The sequence below is a fragment of the Eptesicus fuscus genome, chromosome 14 (genome assembly GCF_027574615.1).
Source record: "Eptesicus fuscus isolate TK198812 chromosome 14, DD_ASM_mEF_20220401, whole genome shotgun sequence".
NCBI lineage: Eukaryota > Metazoa > Chordata > Mammalia > Chiroptera > Vespertilionidae > Eptesicus > Eptesicus fuscus.
The window spans coordinates 4,699,169-4,715,097 of record NC_072486.1 but is presented as its reverse complement, the minus strand read 5'-3'; positions in this window follow the sequence as shown (position 1 = coordinate 4,715,097).

The window sequence follows — 15,929 nt, the reverse complement described above, 5'->3', positions numbered from 1 at the left end:
GCTGGCATGGCTCAGTGGTTGAGTGTCGACCTATGAACCAGGAAGTCACTGGTTCGATCCCTGGTCAGGGTGCATGCTAAGGTTGCAGGCTCAGTCCCCAGTGGGGCATGCAAGAGGCAGCCAATCAATGATTCTCTCTCATCATTGATGTTTCTCTCTCTCCCTCTCCCTTCCTCTCTGAAATAAATAAAACATATATTTTAAAAAAGAAAAATAATAGGGAGGTTTTAATGCAAGTGAAGATAAACTTAATGAATAGCAGGAGATTAGTGCTAATAAAAATAATACTGGCAACTTTCCATGGCCCAAAGCATTGTGCAAAGTGTATTATATGTATTATCTCATGTAACCCATTTTTTAAAAAGATTGGCAGTGACATATGGGAAGACTTCACATTTATTTTCGAGCCCCTCAGCAATTGAAATTGATATAAATCTGAAAATATTCAATGATTTAATTTGGATGAGTTAATGTGAGATGAAAAGAAGGCAGGAAGAGCAGCTGAGAGATTACTCTGAAAATCTGGATGTTAATGAGTTATACCATTCTACATCAAAGGAGTGGAGTTATCCAGTGGTATGCTGATAAATATTTAACAGTTGACTCTCTAAGGGGAAAAGCCCTGACTTGATAATTTGCCACTTTCTGTGGTGTAAATACTTCCACAATGGCTGAATTCAAGCTACCAATGTGAGGTCTACCGACTCACCAGTTCCTGAAAAGAACAATCAGCTTTTGTAAGCCAGTAAGAGCTACCTCCAGGGCACCACCAAATTAAACTCAGACCTAGAGAAGCTGAAGAATGAATGAGTTCTTGATGATTTAGCCATGTAGAATACAAGAGAATATGCCAAAAGTGGCATCAGATCTTATAGTCTGAGGGAATGAGAGCTGTGTCAGGGACATGTAGGAGGGTGGGTCCAGGGGTGCTTAAACTAGACTCAAGTCATATAGAGACTTGGCCCTAGGAGCTCCCTCAGACAAGTACTTACATGATTTTACTTCTCTGGAGGAGAAAATTTTCTGCCCAGGTGACTGGGGAGGCGCATGATCTTGTGGCAGTGAGAGGATGGTGTGGCCCGGGATCCTTGGTCCAGTTCAGGAGGCCAGAGACTGATGTGAGGACTCATTCTTACTGAAGGGCCTCAGGAAGCACTGTTATTTCTTTCTCTCAGAAGAATGGCCTGGTGTAGCGCAGTGAAAGGGGCATTCTTTCTGTCTCTGCACTAAGTGTGGCATTCAAAGAGTTGCAGACACATGAGACACATTCTGGAGATTCCAAGAAATGCTTAAGGGAATTGGAGAAACTTTCAATCAATGTGAAGGCCTAGCTTTGCAGGTATGGAGTGAAATCTGAGTGTTAACAGTCATATACATTTGCAATCATGGATTCTGAAACCTGAAAAATTTGCGCCAAGAAAAAAAGAAGTGGGAAATTTAATAAGGGAAAAGGCAAGCATAAACCTGATCATGTTACAGGGGAGATGGTTACCCAGAAAATATGTCCTGTGGTGCAGCTGGGAATAAAAGGTTGATGCTCTAGTGAAAACACTGGAAATAAAGAGGGAAATGAGGGTCTTCAACCAAAAGGTGACCCTTCTTGGCTGGGACCCAACTCAGGGAGATTGAAGGAAGGAGGTCAGATAGCTTCTGATGAAGCCCAGGAGATTATCCAGAGTCACAACATTCTAAGTGAAACCATTACCTTTCACCAGCCTTGAGTGTATATACTATATAATAAAGAGCTAATATGCTAATTAGACCGAGCGGCAGATCAACTGTCCGGATGACCTTCTGGACAACCGTCCAGACGACCTTCCTGAGGCAGCTGGGGCTGCAAGGGCCGAGCCCCTTGCACAAATTCCATGCACCAGGCCTCTAGTAATAGATAAATGCCTTTTCCCCAAGTGTGCCTTAAGGAAAACCATTTCTGTGCCATGCTCACTTGCCTCCTGGTTTACAGATCTCTCTGGACTTCTAATTCCTCTTGACTCCCCAACACCCTTGGTAAGCAGGTTTAGGCACAGGCACAGCAAGCTTGTGCTGGCAGTCCACGTGCCATGAGAGAGTGCTTCTGCCTCGCCTCCCTACTGTCTGAAGACTCCACAATGCACTGTGTCTGATGTTCTCGTGGCAAACGGCTTCTGTTGTGTTTGAGCAGCAGGGATGACTGGGCTCTCTTTTTCCATTGATGAGAGTCTCTTAGCATTTCCTTCTTTCTCCTTGTCCTGAGTAACGCTCAGAGCAAAGAAGCCACATCTTTCCTCTTTTCCTTTTTCATCAATTTCAGAAGTTCAGTGCGCTTCCTACATGTCCCCTTCCCACGCCCTGCTGGAATCCACCTTCCCTCTTGTTCCTGTCAGTCAACTTCCCAATGCTTGGTTAGTACCTTTGGCTTAAAGTTCTCTTTCCAGTCTTTTTCTACAAAGTATAGCATCACGCGCGCGTGTGCGCGCGCGCGCGCACACACACACACACACACACACACACACACACACACACACAGAGTTTCAGCTGTACTTACAAGGGTTACTACATGGTGACCAAGGAGAAAAATAGTGGTTCCATGTCCCCAGCCCATTCATCGAAGGGAGAACTTCGAATACATGGTCTTCATTGATCTTTTCTCTGCTCCTCGTGGCCTCAGGCCACCAAATTTAAAATTTAAAAGTAAAAGTATCGAGAGGAATACATATAATTTCAACATGTGCTGATCAGGTATGTTGATTCATTGCTTTTTCATGTTCACACTTCATTACTTTCACATTTCATTTCTGCAGGTTTCAAAATTTTTGTTTGCATTTACATTAGATTTTATAGCTCTTTGTTAAAGGTCTCCTTTTGTATATTGGTAACTCTTTCTAAAGATTTTCAATTCTGCCCAATCTCCCAGCTCCATTCCAAACCATGAGAGTGATCTCAAGTTTTGCTTTATGGGTTAAAGTTTCACTTCATTTTTCTCTCACAAGTTAAATTTAAATTCATTTTTCCACATTTATTCTTTAAATTATATCCTTCTCACCCTTATTTCTAAACCTAACCATCTATGTCTAATCTTCTTCAGATCTGCTTCCACTTCCTTATTTTCACAGTTTCCATTTGCCCCACTCACTGGCTTCTTTTTCTGAGTATAAAAATTCTCAATTCTCCTCCATCTGCAGAAATAAGCTCTCTCTTGATCTTGTTAACACTTGACATATTTATCCATTTCTCTGTCTCTTATTTTAAGCCAAACCTCTTGTCAGAGTAGTCTGTCTTCATTGTTACCACTTTCCTACTTTTCTCTAATTTCTCAATTTTTAACAATGTTTTCTGCTTCCATCACTTAAAAAGAAATTTAAAAAGCTCACTTAGAGATTGTATTGAGTTCCTAATACTTAGTAACCAGTCCATATCACATTTTAGTCCTCATTTCCTTCCTTTATAGAACTGTAGGATTTGATGCTATTGATAATTCTAATTCTTTCTGAAATTCTCTCTCCATTGAATTCTGCAAATCAATTCTATCTTGACTTCCTTTCTACTTCTCTTCTCATGACTTTTGGACTCCATCCTCCAGTGCCCTAGATATTTTCAGTGGAACCAGCTCTTTGGATTTTATTTTTTCTCTCTCTCTTTCATTTAGTAAAACAACACTTCATTTAGTTAAAAAATGCATATTGAACACATTACCTTTAAGTCATTTAAATTCAAAGAATGCTGTTGGTTGTCTCAGTAGTCCTGTTTGAGGGCAAAGAAAAGCCATCTTGTTCAAAGAGATTTTCAGAAAGCTTGAGGACTTTTCATTATATATAAAATTTCCCACCATTTTTTACTGCTTTTGGCTGAGGACTTGATGATTCCCATTGGAAAAAAAAAAAAAAGTTCTCTGGTAGGCTTCATACAATGTCAGCTACCCCTTAATTAAAAATAGAAAACATAGAAAGCCAAATGACCTAACAGAACCCAGATCCAGAGGTGTGAAATAGGGGACAGGTCCATTATAATGAGGTAAGGGAGGGGACTGGGAGAATATTGGGCAAGAGGAGACACTCACTGCAAAGAGTAAACCAAGGATTGGTCCCGTGGGCAAAACATTGCCAAGGGCTGGGCTTGCAAACCCCTACTTTTAAAAGGCACACAATCGATATTGTAACTAAATTCCCATGGCTGAATAAGCTCAACATTTTGGAAACAAGAGTTCTTTGCAGAGTACATATTCCCACTGCTGGTTTCTTTTTTCTGTTTTCTGAATACTCTCAGGGTCCTCAGCCAAAGAATCTCAGTCATAAGGGGCCATCTCCCTGGAGGTGCTTAGTCTAATTAAGAACAGTAACATAAATCTCCATGAAAGCCTCCACTCTGGGAAAGCCATTAGGAGGCCACTAGCGTGATAGCAGTTTTCCTTCCAAGTTCAAGTGCTTCCTTTTACTCCAGTGCAATGATTGGAAATGGATATTCTTCGCTAGCTCCACTGGAGTGGACCACAAGCACTTTGTGATGACAGGTGATTCGCTAGGCTCGCACAGAGGTGCTTTTTGTCTATCAATGAAAAAGGATATGAATTCAGCCCCCTGGCATTTCCAGTAAAATATTACTGTTTTTACATTATTGCCTGGAATTTGGTAGTCTTGGAAGATATATTTTTTAAAATATTTATAAATTTTAGCCCTAGCTGGTTTGGCTCAGTAGATAGAGCATCCACTTGTGGACTGAAGGGTCCCATGTTCAGTTCCAGTTAAGGTCACGTACCTTGGTTGCAGGCTTGATTCCTGGCCCTGGTTGGGCGCGTGAGGAGGCAACCAATGGATGTGTCTTTCACATCGATGTTGATAATTCTCTCTGTGTCTCTCCCACTCCCTTCCACTCTCCCTGAAAATCAATGGAAACATGTCCTTGGGTGGGGATTAGCAACAAAAAGAAAAAATATAAGAGCAATATAACAGAAACTGTGTATACTATGGTATTAATTGAAAACAACCAGTTTCATAGACTTTTCTTCATTTTAAGTTTACTTTCTGCTCATACTATTGTTACCATTGATCTCATCAGGGGGTTTTCACTAAGTTAGAAATTCTTTGTTATGTGAGGTTCTTCTTGTGATATTTATGTGGGCATTTTGAGACTAGGTATTCTTATCTATGTGCATATAAAATTTCATAACACTTAGCCAATTCTTATCAAAGTTACAATAATCTTATCTCCTGCTTTTTATATTGAAGGAGAATAATGCATTTGGAAAACATCAATAAGTAAAGAGTCTTCCTGAACAATAAGAAAGGCACCATTATTTAAGGACTATTTATATAAGTTTTCCTAAAGAATAAGTGTTTTAGCATGGCCAGCAAAACCAATAAGGGTTAGCTTGCCTCTGATGCTATTTATGGCCTATAGTTCTCTGATAACTCCGGCTCTCATTTGCATATCCAGCTCTCATTTGCATACCCCTTCCATCACAGCTCCTTCCCTCTGCCAGCCACTCAGGTGGTCTCTCTGGGCTGACTTTCTCACTTCCTTTCTATTAGATATATTTGGTCTGAGTTCTTCTTTCTTTAGGAGATGGATATGAATTTGTGGTGTATAACAACTGGTAGGAAGACATCACAATTCCCATCTCACATTATGGTTTTAGCTTCAACTCCTGAAAGGAATTTAAGGTACAATCATGGGAGAGATGTTTTTGGATTGGAACATTTCTTATCACTTTTGATTTTCAAATTTCTAGGTCTTTAAGTGCACTTAGAGCAACTGATTGAAGGTATAAAATAATTTAATGCTTTTTAAAAAATATTTTTTTATTTATTTCGGAGAGGAAGGGAGAGGGAGAGAGAGAGAAACATCAATGAAGATGAGAGAGAATCATTGATGGGCTGCCTCTTGCACGCCCCCCTACTGGGGATCGAGCCTGCAACCTGGGTATGCACCCTTGACCAGAATTGAACTTGGGACCTTTCAGTCCACAGGCCGATGCTCTATCCATTGAGCCAAACTGGCTAGGGCAATAATTTAATGCTTTTTGAAAACCTTTTATGTATGACATAGAAGACTTGAATGATGTGTAAAAAGCTAGGAATATGCATATTTTAAACATCATTGAGTTACAATTGACATTCAGTGGAAGGCACCTATTTAAAGTGTACAATTGAAAAGCTCAGACATAACTGTACACCTGCAAAGACCATCACCACTATCAAGATGGTGAACACACCCACCACCCTCAAATGTTTTCTCTTGCCTCTTTATACTTAAATGCTCTGTCTTACATTTCCCATCACCCCTCCTCTCTCCCAACCACACCCAAAGAGTCACTGGTTTGAAAAGCAAAGATTACTTAACACCAGGCTGTCTCTGCGGTCAACACACTTAATAAACGCATAGGAATTCCAACCACAAGCGTAACACTGAGAGTTCAATTATTTGTCTATTGACAAATAGGGTAGCTCCAGGCTTGCCCTGAAATAGGAGAGCTATTTTAGAGCAGTACCGCAAATGGTCCAACCTGTGTTATGGTGGTGACTTCAAGGGTTTGGTGGTAAAAAGAAGAAGAAACAAGAATTATACGTGAGCACAGACCTGCAGCAACAGCTTCCAAATGTTCTAAAACCTTCGTGTTTACACCCTGACTTCAGCCGTTGTTTGCAGCTCTAGGTAGGACCACACAGGAAACTTGAACAATGCTGACATTAGGGTCCCATCTCCTAGGGGATAAGTCCGATCTCTGGTAAAAGGCTGAGCCTGGAGACTCATTAGCATGTAGAAGCTCCCAGGTGATTCTAACTTGCAGCTGAAGTTGAGAATCATTGCTCTATTTTACTCAACATTAAGTGTTCTTTTGGAGAACTAGTTTTGAGTTTTAATTTTCTTACGGAGTTGGCCCAGAACTGAACATTCTGTGTCACGGTTTCCTCTCATGGGGTTGTGTCACTCTGGTCAAGAAGGGTTTCTTCAAGGAAAAGCACACGGTTATTGCGGACACACCGCTGGGATGTATCATCCTGCCTTACAATAGTCCGCAGATTATAATCAAAAGCTACTGTGTTGTGTAATCATCTTTACCTTTCCTTAGCCACTTTCTGTTTCCTGCATGAGGCCACAGGAAAATGGGTGGCGTTCACATAATGGGTGACTTTTCCATGCCCTCTGGTCCCTCCTCCCTCCTCCTCTGCAATGTCTCCACTTCGCAAAATGCCTCACGGGCCCTCCCTTCTGCACCATCGCTGGGCCTTCCCTCTCTGCTCTCCAACCTACCCTGACCTCTACCCTCCAGGGAAATACCCCCTGTCTTCGTTCTTATTTTTAACGTTTCCCGGTGGCTGGGTATCTCCTCTAACACGTGTACCCATGTCAGCGGGGCCAGAGCTTGAAGGCAGCACCAAAGGTAAGCTGCTAAGGGTTGACTTCAGCCTTTTGCTGATGGTGCCTGACCTGGGGGACTGAGTTTAGAGTGGGGCATTTCTGTTTCTGTTTCAAGCTGGTGGGAGGGAAAGCTGAGGACAGACGTGCCAGTCTGTGGCCTCCATGTCACACGGTGGGCCAGTGTGCCCTGCAAAGGAACCGCTCAGTTGGTAGCATCAGCTATTTATCCTCTCAAGGGATGTCCGGTTGTCCACCTCTGAGAAAAACAAGTGTCTGAGCGATAGCAAAACATTGATGTCTGCTGTGGATTAATGGTTTCGCGTTAGTTTCCACATCTCCTCTGACTGTGGTGCAACGGGGAAGCATCGCTGCCCAATGACCCTTGAAGGCAAACTCCCATTTGCGAGGCTCCTGAGTGTTTTAGCAGATTGGGCTCTAAATTAAAGATGTAGAAATCGATTTTTCTCAAAAGGATATCAGATTTTGTGTTTTTTTCTCTCCCATCCCTATTTACTTTCAGGTAATTGCTAAATGCAGGGGTTTGTAAAGAAAAAAAAAAATCTCTCTACAGTATATCATTTATGATGGATTTTTTTTCAGAAGAATCTCTTTCATTGTACATATTACATATTCACTTCTAAATGTCAAAACTGCACGTGAAGTGACTCAGTTAAAAGGGACTGCAGTCCGTCCGTCTGCATTTATGAATTGCAAGTGAGTCTTTTATATTTGCTTTGTTTCTTTTAGGAGAATTTTATTAGCACAGATAAAAGTGGCTAAGAGGTAAAATACTTCCCTTTTGTTTATGTGGAACTTGGGAAATGTTTTTTACTGTTTGACCATAAATTTTGAAACTGTGATAACCATGATTAAGTCAGTTCAACATGGCACCATTTCTGGGGCACCTGCTACATACACAGCTCTCTGCCAGAGATTTGGGGATAAAATATGTATAACCGATATGATCAAAGAACTTAAAATGTATTGGGAAAAATGTGGGCATAACTATTCTTGGAGCAAACCTGTGACAGTAGTAGAGCTTCAGCATCAGAAAATTTTGTACAGCCTGGCCGGTGTGACCTAGTGGTTGAATATCGATCTATGAACCAGAAGGCCAGGGTTTGATTCCTCGTCAGGACACATTCCAGGGTTGGGGGGTCCATCCCTTGTGGTGTGTGCAGGAGGCAGCCAATCAATAATTCTCTTTCATCATTGATGTTTCTATCTCTCTCCCTTTTCCTTCCTCTCTGAAATCAATAAAAATATTTTTTTTAAAAAGAAAACTTTGTACAAATCCAAGTAGTTGAGGAACCTTTCAAAATACCTACTTTGTCAATAGGAATCAAAGGAATCAAAGCAGAATAAAGATGGTCTAAAAATTTAGGGACCTGGGTGAACATCATGATACATACCTCATTCACCCAGGCGAGTCGATAATGAGTGATGCCTTTAGCTTTTAAGTTTTCTGGCAGCTAAAGTCCTCACAGTCTTTATTTTCTGACAGAAGAAAAGACACAATTTGTCTGCAGAGACAAAGATATTTTATGACACTGCAATCAAGCAGAAATACATCTCAAAGGTCTCGGGAGAGTGGATATCATACTGGATAATAAAATCAAGTACAGTTTTACACGCAGCATGAGCAGTGAGTCCACAGAGATGGTTCTAGGTTATGACCATCTGTGAGACTAAGGGCATCGCTTGAACTAAATGAGAGATTTATATGAGGAATTGAGATAATCGAATACAGATACCTTTATTGTTGTTTTTAAAATTGTCTTATGAAATATTACATGTATTTGAAATAAATTTAAACAATAAGTAACATGAAGTAAAAGTGGAAATCCCCCTTCTCTTCTCTTCCTACTCTGCGGTTGTATATCACATAAGTTGTTTCTTTTTAAATATATTTGTATATATTTATTGATTTTAGAGAAAGAGAGAGAGAGAGATAGAAACATGGAGGTTGATAATTAATCAGCTGCTGTCTGCATGCCCCTTACTGGAGATCGAGCCTGCAACCCAGGCATGTGCCCTGACCAGGAATCGAATTGGGGACCTCTTGGTGCGTGGGTCGATGCTCAACCAGCTAGCCACACTGGCTGGACCATAAATCTTTTAACTCTTCTATTCATCCTTCTGGCAATTACCTCACAACACTATATTCCATTCTCATACAGCTATTTCTTTATTCAAAGATTTGGATAAAATCTATCTTTCCTCTATGACAGAAGAAATAGATTATTCTCTCTTTTCCTGTCCTCTTCTCCCACAATTTGTCAATTACTAATTTTTATTTTTGCTTCATTACTAGAATAATTAACTCTCAATTTTTTAAGCCAATACATAGCAGAGTCTCTCTTGAATCTCAACATTACAGAGTGAGATATTTGGAATTTCCACTCATCTTTCAAACTCTGTCCTATGCCCTGCTTCTGTCCACGTGGTATTACTTCTACATTGCCAGTAGAATATTTTCTTGTGCCACGAAATCTGCTTTGCACGATGAAGTTCACCCTTTTTTCTTAAACCCCATCATACTTACGCCATATTTTACTTTGGGTCATAGTTGAACCATGAGTTTAATGTACAACTTTTTGTTTTCCATTAAATTTCTAGTTGTCTTTATTTTTTCCTTTGTCAAATATAGCCTGGTATATTCCTCATGTTACCGTTAACAACCTGAACTTTCTTATTTCTTACCCATGTAGTTTATGTAATCCCAGTCATATCATTTTCTTCTTGAAGGCAATCTTTTCTGATCCCTCTGTCTTTTTGTACTAACAAAGAAAAATTGCTTCCTAGAACAGTTACTCAACTGTCACATTGTGACTTCTTCCTCCCTCCCTCCCTCCCTCCCTCCCTTCCTCCCTCCCTCCCTCCCTCCCTCCCTCCCTTCCTCTCTCTCTCTATCTTTCTCTCTCTCTCTTTCTTCCTTCCTTCCTTCCTTCCTTCCTTCCTTCCTTCCTTCCTTCCTTTCTTTCTTTCTTTCTTTCTTTCTTTCTTTCTTCCTTTCTTTCTTTCTTTCTTTCTTTCTTTCTTTCTTTCTTCTTTCTTTCTTTTTGTTAATCCTCACCCGAGGACATTTTTCCACTGATCTTTTAGACTTTTTGAAAGAGTGGAAGAGAGAGGGAAAGACAGAGAGAAACATCAATGTGAGAGAAACACATCAATTGGTTTGCCTCCTGCATACACCCTGACCAGAGCCCAGGCCAGGGAGGAGCCTACAATCAAGGCACGTGCCCCTGACCAAAATCAAACCTGGGACTCTTTTGTTCAAGAGGCCAATGCCCTATTCAATGAGCCAAACCTGCCAGGACGTGATTTCTTTTTAATACATGGTTGTAATTTGCATCTCTCTGATTATTAGTAATATTGAGAATTTTTTCATATGTCTGTTGGCCATCTGTATGTCCTCTTTGGAGAAGTACCTATTGAGGTCCTCTGTCCATTTTTTAATTTAATAGTTTGGATTATTATTACTATTATTATTAGTGTTGAGTAGTATGGTGTATTTGTAAAACTGGATATTAATACCTTATCAGTTATATCATTGGTGGCTATCTTCTCCCATTTAGTAGGTTGTCTTTTTCATTTTGTTGATAGTTTCCTTTGCTGAGCAAAAAATTTTTAGTTATGTATTCCCATTTGCTTATTTTTTTCTTTTGTTTCCCTTGCGTGGGAGATATATTATCAGAAAAACAAACAAAAATGTATATTTTTAATTGTCCTTTGTCTCCAGTATTCTTGTAAGGACAATTAAAAATACAAATAAGAGGTTTAATTATCCATGTTGAAAATAAGAGAAGAGACTCCCTGTCCCTTTTCTTAAAGCATTTACTTTAGAAACTTTCTAAGTTCTATCTGTCTCTTCAAAATGTATATACATTGTTTTAAAGCTAAATAAGCCTCTTGCCAGCTTTAGGATCCAAGGTTCTATGTCTAAGGGACAGCATCTCCTTGATGATATTGGTATCAGATATTTATTCTACCTCTAGAAACAAGACAAAGATAGAGAATGGTTCAGAATATATCTCTATATCTCTCTATCTCTATCTATCTCTATCTCTATCTCTATCTCTATCTATCTCTATCTCTATCATCTATAGCTATATCATCTACACCTATATCTATATCATCTATATACACTTATATTGATAAAACGTATTAAACAAGGTTTTCTTTAGCTTACACATCCCCTTTGGTGCTGGCACAGAATACAGGTGCTCCTTGTCGGGTTAAGTACCTGATAGAGATAGTGGCTGGCAGAAGCTTTCAGTATTGGGCGGTTGTCCAAAAACTCAGGTGTGGGCATAGAGCCAGATTGGGAGAAATTAGCAAGCGTTGTTTTCTGACCTTAAGTTTCTTTGTCAGGGAAACTGGTTTGCCTCCTTTTTCCTTCCTAGCTTCTCATTTTTTATCCTTTTCAACAGCTCTCTTAATGCAAAGGTAAAAGAAAAAGAAAACTTTTTTGGAATCTGTGAAATTTTTTCCCTTTTCCATCCTTGTGAACTTCACAAAGCCTCTTCTGATTAGGTGGAAAAGAGGTGTGAAGTTTTTTCTTCAAACACACTGACACCAGAAAAACTGAAAATACATTCAGCAAAATGTCTGTGTGAAATTCACTTGAATGTATGCTGTTGGTGGCAAGAGTATCTGTCTTCCATTTTTCATATCCCAACCATATGCCAGATCACATTGAATCATGATGGTTTGGAGTTCATTATTGTAGAGGAATAAGAATTTCATGCCTCATCCAGGGGATTCATGCTGAGATCAGAGTCCTAGAGTAGGGTTTGGCCATCATATCAAGAAGCTATTTATATAAAGATGAAAAAGTAGGAGCTCTGTCTTCTCTGTTTTAAAGCAGTATTTTAAGAATTTGACAACAATTTTATTTAGATTTTCTTTTAGTCTATTCTTGACAAATGAATGCATTTCCTACTCTCTAAGAAAGTCATACATATTGAAAAGGTTTTTACTTGTCTTTCTTTTTCCTGCAAAGGGGCTGTTTTAGTTTGCTCAGAACTACCTTTTATTTCTCATTTCATCCACAAGTGCCCAGATTTAACACTCTCAAGGACACTGACTGAGGTAGAAGTGCAAATAGTGGACAGTTTTGTAAACTTGTATGTGTTCTCCATGAAGTTAAATAGCCAACGTAGTCATAGAAAAAAAAACAACCCACACACATACACTTGTATTTGTACAATTGACCCTCATCGTTAAGATGCCTTTGGTGACACCTCTCCAAGCAGAGCATCTTGACAAGAAGAGAAATAGTAAAGAACTGGGAAACTTTTAGGGCAAGATACATTCAATCTGAAACTTAAAAGCAGGGGCTCAAGAATTTCTGCCTGCTAGCCCAAGGCTATGGAATGTCCTCCCTTTTCAATTGAGGACAACTACTGAATTAGCCTCCTCTTATGTTCTCTAGGTTTAATACTCTTTTATTTCAAAGGCCTTTGGCATGGTACACTGATTTTATGTTTGATTTTTATTGCGGGTTTTAATTGCTTCTGCACTTGTGTGTATTGCTGGTACTCTCACTATATTGTTCCTTGTAAAATACCTGGAGTACTTTCTAAGAGGCAGAATATTTTATGAATTGTGTTTTTTGTATAATTAAATAATACATAATCCTTATGTTACTGACTCCAACTTCCTAAAAATTTTAGGGCAAATGCAAGGTGCCACTCATAGAGCTGAGGACAAAATATTTAAATAAATTCCTTCCTCAAATATTCCCTTATACAGATTTGATACAAAATAAAATAGAATTATGTTTTAGAAATGGCATTAATTATTTCTAGTTGCCTTTTGGGGACACCTTGGTTTTTTCGTTTCAAAATGGTTTAGATCTGTTCTTTATCACATGCCAGACATTACAACTACCTTTTGTGTGTAGCATATAAATGGAAACTTAAAATTCCCTGTTGTAAAATTCAGCAAAGAACTTTTAGTGCATGCAATCAAAAAAGAAAAAATACAGCTACTGCTTACTTACACTGGAATGACAGAAACTTAGTTTGTGGTTGTTATAAATCTTGCCAAAGTAGACTTTACTAGACAGACATCTTCTCAAATATGAAAATAGCCCACTGCCTTAAATATTTGGGTGGGGAAATCATGTTTAAATACAACAGTAGCCAAACATGATGTAATCAGTCATAAGAGTTTTGTATCGGATTGATTACCTTTCATTAGGATCACCTTATAAATTGTGTGGGCAGGTATTTCCGCCGCTCCCAGCCCAGGTGAACAACCTGGGATAAAGTCAAGCTGGATTTGTCTCAATCCCCACTGGCTCCATTGCATTCCATTGAGAATTTATATGAAAATATACTGTAGTCCAAATCTTAAATGTGAATGACCTCCTGTGTCCACGGGCTTAATGCTGTCTAATTTTTCACAGTAATATAAAATTATAACCTATTTTGCAGTGAGGGTAATGTTTCTCCATTCTTTAGGGATGGAGGTGAAAGGTTTAGAAAGAGAAAGAAGGGAAGCAAATCAGACTTGCTTGTTTGAGTAAGTTTGGGGCTTAGGGAAAAACTTCTGGGATAAGGGTCCCTCAGCCTTGTCTTCAGTTAGATGCTATTAACAATTGCAATGTTGTTGGATGTGCACTGAGTAGTTTATGTTGAGAAGCACAGTATAGCATTGGATTAAGATGGGATAACAGATCATTCTACCTAAGGTGATACCCATATATTCTGCCAATATTATTCAGAATATTGTTTAAAATTGCATAGATTATTTACATAAATGAATTCCATTTTACAATTTAGAAGAGCACAAAATAATTATTTTTGCCTCAATAATTAAAAAAAACTATATGGGGATGCTAATCCTTGTCTTTAAAGACTTAGGTATTATAATGAACAATTAATTTTTCTATATTACCATTAGGAAAAAAATTGTAAACCCTTTCCAAATTTGCAGAGTACATTTATGAAACATTACTCAGTGCATTCACTTAATACTAAAATATAATGAGGTGAATTTGCATATTTTTCATTAGCTAAAGTTCTTGTATTTCTTCAAGGCTGTCTTACTAAAATGTATGGTCTGTCCACTCTCCCATTTTCAAAAATGTTGAATTAATGGGTGTTGAAAAACCCTCCTACCATCTACTTACTTGTATGATTATTTGGATCATCATAACACTTGTAACTCTGATCAAAATCTTTAAATTTTAAGCTCAAAGACAATCTCCTGGAAAACATTTGTTAAGCTTCTGCAATATTTAATTCCTCCCATGATGCATTCCTTTGTGAAATTCTCCCCACTCCTGACTCATGAGATTGCACCTCATGCTTCATCTACTCCTCTGGCTCTTTCTTGTTTATAAAGCCCTCCGATGGTTCTCCTTCCTCCTCTGAGACTCCTTTCTCAGTCCTCTGATCCTCACTCACCATGAGCAGCTCAGAGATCTCCCCTCAGGAATTTAGTGACCATCACTTCTCTCTCCACTGTAATCACCTCCTAAACTCAAGCTCTGCCTCCCTATAGATATTGAAACACAATTCGCTGTTCACTCCTCCCTGTACCCCAGTGGACTTTCCCCTCCAGTTTCCTCTCTTATCCATGCTATTTTTACTCTTTAGCCTCCAAGGTTGAAACTCCAGATTACCCTTGCTCTTCCGTCATCCCCTGCTCACACATTCAGTCGCCAGGTTTAGTCGGTCATTCCCATTAACACCTCCATGATCAAATCATTCCCTCTATGTTCTCCATTTCTACCTTCGTCTAGAATTGTAGTATTGTCTAAATTACCTCTAAGATTACATTACACCTTCTTTCTTTTCCCTTTTACACATTGCAAAACAAAACAAAACAAACCCAACTTTATGCATGCCAATCACAAAATCTTAAATGACCCTGGAAGGTTATTTGGAGATTTAAATCCTAGGCTCCCGTCACCCTCCCTCCCTTGCCTTATCCATACCCATACACATCATCACTGGAGTCCCATTTGGAATATAAAAAAAAAAATAGAAGAAAGACTGAATTGTATCCCCAAACTCACCAAGGAGTGATAACAGAAATATTAAAAAATTGTTGCTTATTTCAGTGGATCAAACCTGTGGGCAAATCATGAGAACTAGTTATAATTTTCTGTACTAAGATGCCGGTGGAGGTAACTTTTGCACAGTCCAGGAATTCCTTCCAATTTTAAGGCTTAGGGTTGGGATAAGGAGAAGGTTCAGAGCAATGGGGACCATGCCACTTGGCATCTCATTTAGTGCAGTTAATTAGCAATTAAAAAGCAGCGGGACTAGGCGATGGCAGGGCTCAGGACTTAGCTTCGCTGAGCAGAAAACCAATAGTGAATTGGAGTTTCCATAATTCAGCACTAGCAAAGAGTCATTCCTTCCTTCACTAATTAAAATGATGAAAATAACTAATTTTAAAGCAAAATAGATTATAATTCTGAATAAAAATGATCATGGTAAGTAAAAATGCACATAATTTTTATCTGTTTGGGGACATTATGCCTTAATCCACAAGTATCTGAGCTATTCCATTTTTATAGATTGAATGAGGTAATGTACCTGGGTATTTTCAGAAAGCTCTTCCTGAAATTCTAA